Source organism: Heptranchias perlo, chromosome 32, assembly GCF_035084215.1.
Source record: "Heptranchias perlo isolate sHepPer1 chromosome 32, sHepPer1.hap1, whole genome shotgun sequence".
NCBI classification, from domain to species: Eukaryota; Metazoa; Chordata; class Chondrichthyes; order Hexanchiformes; family Hexanchidae; genus Heptranchias; species Heptranchias perlo.
The window spans coordinates 7,074,295-7,081,044 of record NC_090356.1 but is presented as its reverse complement, the minus strand read 5'-3'; the positions used below and the strand labels follow the sequence as shown (position 1 = coordinate 7,081,044).

Here is a 6,750-nt window from a genome sequence, read left to right as displayed (position 1 = left end):
ATTACAACATTGAAAAACAAACAACACCATCTAGTGTCCTTGACTTCATTACATTGCTGGGTGACCTTGCCTGTCCAAATTGTATGCTCCATTATAAAGAAAAGTCCATCAAAGAACTCTCCTGATTTTTATTTCCATTGAAGTCATTGATGTAACATGGGCTGCAGACTCGCTATCACCCACTTTACACTATCGCACAAAGTCAAGAACCACCCCAATTTTTTTAGTCTGTCAGCTGTCTGGCATGGGCAAAAATACAAATCAAATTTATGAGAAACGAGTCCCCATTTGCCCCATATGAAGTCCACACTCTCTCCCCATTGGGTTGCATCCCATTTACCCAAGTGCAGGGAGCTTGAGCACGGTTTTGCATTTGCACTGCTGGAGTTTAATCAGCTAAAAACAACCAAGCCTACCAGCACCGAGCACTTCACGTAGCTTGAGAAAGTATACTGAGGCAATTTCTCTCAGTTTTCTTTTACACCAGACCCGTGTTCCCCACCACTACCACAATATAATTCTGTGGTATTTTCATCAGCCGTAGCACCAACCATCAAAGCCTGGACCACCTCCCTCCTCTCACAGTCAGCCTGCGTGAGCTGTTTTCAGCCAATCAATGTCCTGCGCAGATAATACAGTGAGGGGCCCAAGTGAGAGAGTGCTGCAGTGGAACTGATGTTGGGTTGCAAAATGCACACAGTCCAATACCAAGCCCATTAATGCACAATGGAGGTCACATATGAACTGAGGGGAACACATTTCGCACTGTTTCTGGAAAGGCTCAGTACAAAGGGCATTGGTATCCAGCCAAAATACTTGCATGGGAACAACAGGAAGCTCAACAGTATCCATATTAATCAACTCTCGCTTCCTTGATAGCCCAATCGGCTGATCCAGAGAGTAGCTGAACCACACAGTCTGGGCAGCTTGTAGATTTGATCCCTCTTCCGTGCAGACTTACCCGGTCTCAGCTGGAATGACAATTAGCCTCAGAGCCTCTGGGCTAACTTCTAACTGTTATTCAGCGACCCCTCATGGAAGTGTGTGCGTCTGAATATTCAGGTAAGGACAAAGTCAGACCTGATCTTTTACGTCAACCAGATGGGACCTCGATTTAACATCTTATCAGAAAGACGGCGTCTCCAACAGGGCAGCATGCACTCAGTACTGCACTGGGAGTGTTGGCCTGGATTGTGTGCTCAAGTCTCTGGAGTGGGACTTGAACCAAGAGTGCAACGAACTGAGCCATAGCCGACACAGAAGGGATATCCTAACGTGTTCGGTATGTGTGACACCCCATTTGTGTTGCAGCCCTGACTCCACAGGCTGCCTTGTAGAACAATGAGATGGCACAGATGGCTCTGGAGATGAGGTGACTTCGCTGACTCCAGAGACAAAGTGGCAAATTATGGTAAAATCTCTGCCGACGCCACTTGCCGTTTTGGTTGTGGCTGGGCTTATCCTTCAGCTACACATGGACACACCAGCAATGTGATCTTTGGGGGAAGTTGGCGGCTGGGATGGCAAAGTTGGGCTGTTTTTATAGTGTTGCACCAGTGTTGGAATCAGTACTATTATTCGGGGCATAGGGTGTTGGGATATGTTGTGGAACTATTTTCACTGTAACTGGTATTACACTAAGCATTAATTGTGTCAGTGATAAAGATACCACAGTACAAGAGAAACACTGAGACATGTGGATTTATTAGGGGTGTGGTCACTGTATCTATATATGGAGGTACAGATCAGCCATGATCTAATTGAATGGCGGAACAGGCTCAAAGGGCTGAATGGCCTACTCCTGTTCCTATGTTTCTATGAGTGTATTCCGCCTCCTCCTGCCCCCAATTATCTTCTACTAAAGCTGCTATCTCAGGCTGAACCCCGGATAACACACCCATGAAATCTAGTTGTAGGTCACTTCCTGTTCAAGGTTAGGTTTAAATGATTCCTAAGAGAACTTCAAAATGAAAACTCTACTGTGAGTGCAGTCCTCTGCGCTTTTGAAGGTAAATTTTACAAATGTGAGCTCCTGGGGCAGAGCCTTGCATTCCGGGAGTACGTAACAGAAAATAATGGTCGATTTGAATGGATGAAAAATCACGGGGAACGTGGCAGCGATTTCCCGATATGTTTTCTTTGAGGCTGAGGCGCAATGCCTGGACCGTGTTCCCGGAATCACCTATAAGCTCAACTCTGAAGATGCTAGCTAAAGTATTTTGATGACTTCATTTTTTTACGTGTTTGTTTCAATCCCTTGAAGCCAGGCCAGTCTCTCATTTCGTACCGGGGGGAGTTCTGCAAAGGAAGAGTTGTGAGACAGTGTTTATCAATGTAGATGAGATATGACAGCTGCTGCAGCCTGGGTTACACACCCGCTCACGCAGATAGTGGGTAATGGATGCGATCATAATGAGTCCTCTCGGACCTCACTAGATCAGGAACACAGAATATTTCACTCGCAGTATTCGTTCTATTAAAAAGTATGATTCCAGACCAGGACGGTCTTAGGTTCAATCTCCGGCCTGTGTGGAGTTAGCTGAGCTTGGCTGAGGCAGGGATTGGGGTGCAACGATTAACCTCTAGGCTGCCGGGCTAGGAGGACAGAAAAAAGAAACCAACCAATGCCAGTCTAGTCAGGGTTCCTGTGACATATGATGATTGCCAAAGTACTGGAGGGGGACCTGGTGACCGGAAGGCAGTGAGAGCCAATGCCTTCAGGGGAGAAAGGAAAACTATGTTATCTCAATAATTAACCGTTTGAGTACCCCCTTCAATAATCATTATGTCGATTTCATACACAAGCATGCATTTTAACATGGATTGTAGAATGCATTTTCAAACAAGCTCACCCCATCCTGTGCACCCACGTGCACGAGTCAGTGATCGGGAGTGAGATCCCTGCGCCTCCCTAGTTCAAAGGAGCATAAAAGAAAAAAAGATTTGCATTTATATAGTGCCTTTAACATCCTCAGGATGTCCCTTTACAGCCAATGAAGTACTATCAAAGTGTAGTCACTGTTGTAATGTAGGAAACAAGGCAGAAAATTTGCACACAGCAAAGTTCCACAACAGCAATGTGATAATGACTAGATAATCTGTTTTTTAGTGATGTTGGTTAAGGGATAAATTTTGGCCAGGACACCAGGGAGAAATCCCCTGCTCTCCTTTGAAATAGTGCCATGGAATCTTTTGCATCTATCTTAGGGGACATCCAAAAGGCGGTACCTCCAACAGTGCAGCACTCCCTCAGTACTGCACTGGAGTATCAGCGTGGATTATGTGCTCAAGTCTCTCAGTGGGAATTGTATCCAGAACCTTCTGACTCAGAGGCGAGGGTGTTACCCACTGAGCCAAGGCTGACACAGTTGCACAGGACTGGAAAAAGCCATTGTGATGCAGTTGGTCGGCCCCAGTGTTTCAGGAATACCAGACCCCACTGTACCTCACATACCGTTCTCTCTCCTCAATCTGCTGATACAATCTGCCTCCCTTGACAGTCCATTCCATACATTCACCACCCTTCGGAGTTAAATTGAAACTGCCTTTTTACCTCCCTGCTTCTAAGTTTGAGGCTATGGCCCCTTGTTGTAGAGCCTGTGGGGGTCCTTTTGACTTTGGGTAATGATGTAAACTGGGTGACATGAGATCAGCCGCCCATTGTACATCTCTCCCGATTTTCATTTCCTTTGACTTCGACAATCGGCTGCTCCGATATTGCCCGTTTTATACTATCGTCCAAAGTCATAATGACACCCCCGTGACTACATTAAACACTTTGGGTGACATGGGCGGGGCGGCAAAGCGGGTGATATCGCATTGGTCGCCCATTCTATCCCCTGACTGATATTCAGTCCCACTGACTTCACTAGAACTGAATATGCATGTGGTATAACTGGCGGCGAGTGCGATCCTGCCCATTTTGTGTCCCTACCCATGTCCAATTTCACCCCCCAATGATGTTTACACTTTCGGGGATCTTGAATACCTCTATAGGATCTGAGCCGAGGACAAAGGTAGCCCACTTTCCACTGCCCCCCCCCCCCCCCGTTAATATCTCCGAATGCAAACTCTGTCAGCGACAGAATCCCGAGGATCAGTTTGTGGAAAGGCATGTCTGCTTCCTGTGACACAGCTCTGCGCTGCTCTGCTCTCCCTGGGGTTGGTGGTTCAGTCATACATCTCTGTCAAGACATCTATGAATAAATTAACCTTCGAAAGATTAGTGCACTTTATTGCTGGAGGTTTCTAATACAAATCAAAACAGAAAGATACGCACTCAGATCTAACTGAGTCTTTTCATTTTTTCATTTGTCGTGGGTGGGTTCAAATTTGTCTCCTGAGCTCCGCCCACTGAGAGCGCGCATCGAAAAATTGGGTGCCTGCTGCCCGTGGTTTTGCGTCCCATGGATGGAAAAATCCTGCCCGGCTCTCGGACATACGTTTCTGCCACATGAAGCCCCTGCACTGGAAGAACGTTAACCTGGACTCCCCCCCCACCGAACCTGCCGAAACTTCGATGCAAGTGAACGCCTGTGCCCACCGCCGCAGCTTCGCCTCGTCGCCACGCCTGGATCTTTTGGAACTTTCCGGAAGCCATGTACATGAAATAAGCGGAATCACACAGCTTTGAGCGGTTTGGCTTTTGGAACTGGTGAGTACCTTACAGGGGGGTGATACTGCCGCGGTGCAGAGCCTCGTTAGCGGAGAGAGCGCGAGTTGGTGAATTGCTGTCGGACCTCCGCTCTTGGCGCAGTTTCATTTGAATATGCTGATGTACAAGTTTCAACTTCACAGAAGCTTTTACATCCTCTGAATAAAAAATGCAAACAAAGCACTGGGGTTCATTTCTAGAGGAATAAAATTGAAAGCAGGGAAGTTATATTAAAGTTGCATCAAACCTTGGTTAGACCACACTTAGAGTACAGTGCACATTTCTGGTCTCCAAAAGGATATGGAGGCACTGGAGAAGGTGCAAAAAAGATTTACAAGGATGATACCAGAACTGAGAGATTATACTTATCAGGAAAGATTGAGCAGGCTGGGGCTCTTTTCTCTAGAAAAGAGAAGGCTGAGAGGTGACCTGACAAGGTCTTTAAAATTATGAAGGGGTTTGATAGGGTAGACGTAGAGAAAATGTTTCCACTTGTGGGGGGGTCCAAAACTAGGGGCCATAAATATAAGATAGTCACTAATAAATCCAATCGGGAATTCAGGAGAAACTTCTTTACCCAGAGAGTGGTTAGAACGTGGAACTCGGTCCCACAGGGAGGAGTTGAGGTGAATAGCACAGATGCATTTAAGGGGAAGCTGGATAAATACTTGAGGGTGAAAGGAATAGAAGGATATGCTGATAGGATTAGTTGAAGTAGTGTGGGGGGCAGCTCATGTGGGATATAAACACTGGCATAGACCAGTTGGGCCGAATGGCTTGTTTCTGTGCTGTACACTCTATGTCCTTCTATGAAGACAGGGCGACAACTGAGCCTCACAGTCAACATCAGGGGAGGTCCCACCAGGTGTCAAACCCGACAGCTGAACCATGGTAGGAGGTGCCGACTGGCCAGAAGAGGCCAAGGTAAGTTTTAAAAAATTACTTTTGTGCTCCCTCCCCTCCCAGGCCTTACAAAGAGTCCTTAGGTCCCTCCAGTAATAATCGAGCCCTAAGCGTCAGAAAGCTATTCGACTGGGATAGCTATCGAATTCTGTCATCATCTGACATTCACATCCTGAACAGGCTGGAGCTCTTTTCTCTAGAAAAGAGAAGGCTGAGGGGTGATCTGATAGAGGTCTTTAAATTATGAAAGGGTTTGATAGGGTAGACGTAGAGAAGATGATTCTGTTTGTGGGAGAGTCCAAAACTAGGGGCCATAAATATAAGATAGTCACTAATAAATCCAAGAAGGAATTCAGCAGAAAGTGGTTAGAATATGGAACTCGCTACTACATGGTGTAGTTGAGGTGATAGCACAGATGCATTTATGGGGAAGCTAGATACACACATGAGAGAGAAAGGATTAGAAGGATATGGTGATAGGGAGAGATGAAGTAGGGTAGGAGGAGGCTTGTGTGGAGCATAAACACTGGCATAGACCAGTTGGGCCGAATGGCCTGTTTCTGTGCTGTAAATTCTCTGTAATTCTATGGTTAGTGAGCAGGAGAACCTGAGTTTTGCTTTCTATCCAGCCCAGGGACACTGTAGCTGATTGCACCACGAGTAGTACTGCAGTGATTGAGACCAGCTAACTCTTCACAGAGAGGGAATTGAACGAGCACCTTCCAGCTTCTCTATGGCTGAGAACAACCCTGGATGGGATTGCCCAGTGTACGAGTCATACGGACCTAGAACCAAAGCATCAGGGGAACAGGCTGCAGAGGTTTAAGAAGGTTTTAAACTCTGGTTGGTGGTAAGTTATAAAATTAAGATGCTGGCTATTCTTCATCTCTCACAGTTGGACTGTTGAAGTGTTTCTCTTATTGCTGTATCCATACTGCCCGAAGTTCTTGTATAAACACTCCTCATCTGTTTATTAGATCTTATTGTAGCTGCATGGCTGTAATAAAATCTTTTGCTGCAATTACTATGGGGAATTAAACACTTTGTGTTAAAGAACATAACCCCAAAAATTCATTAACAAAATAAATATTTTGCTTTCTATTCTCAACACTTTTTCTCTGCCAGTTGTTTCCTCCCTCTCCCCTGACCACCCCCCACCCCGCCAAATCCCCTCCTTTACCCCCTTTCTGTTA

The 6,750-nt window shown here is 46.1% G+C and overlaps 1 long non-coding RNA gene across 8 annotated transcripts in view; it reads left to right on the top strand.

The window, feature by feature from the left end:
- The first annotated feature begins 1,042 nt into the window (after positions 1-1,042).
- LOC137300970 (uncharacterized) overlaps positions 1,043-6,750 on the top strand; it is a 92,823-nt gene continuing 87,115 nt past the window's right edge. For 6 of the 8 annotated variants that reach the window (XR_010958203.1, XR_010958204.1, XR_010958201.1 and 3 more), the window contains exons 1-3: positions 1,043-4,654; positions 5,470-5,578; positions 6,187-6,407. This is a non-coding gene — a long non-coding RNA (uncharacterized lncRNA). The remainder of the gene's footprint in view (positions 4,655-5,469; positions 5,579-6,186; positions 6,408-6,750) is intronic. The other 2 variants (XR_010958200.1, XR_010958199.1) reach the window with 2 other exon arrangements.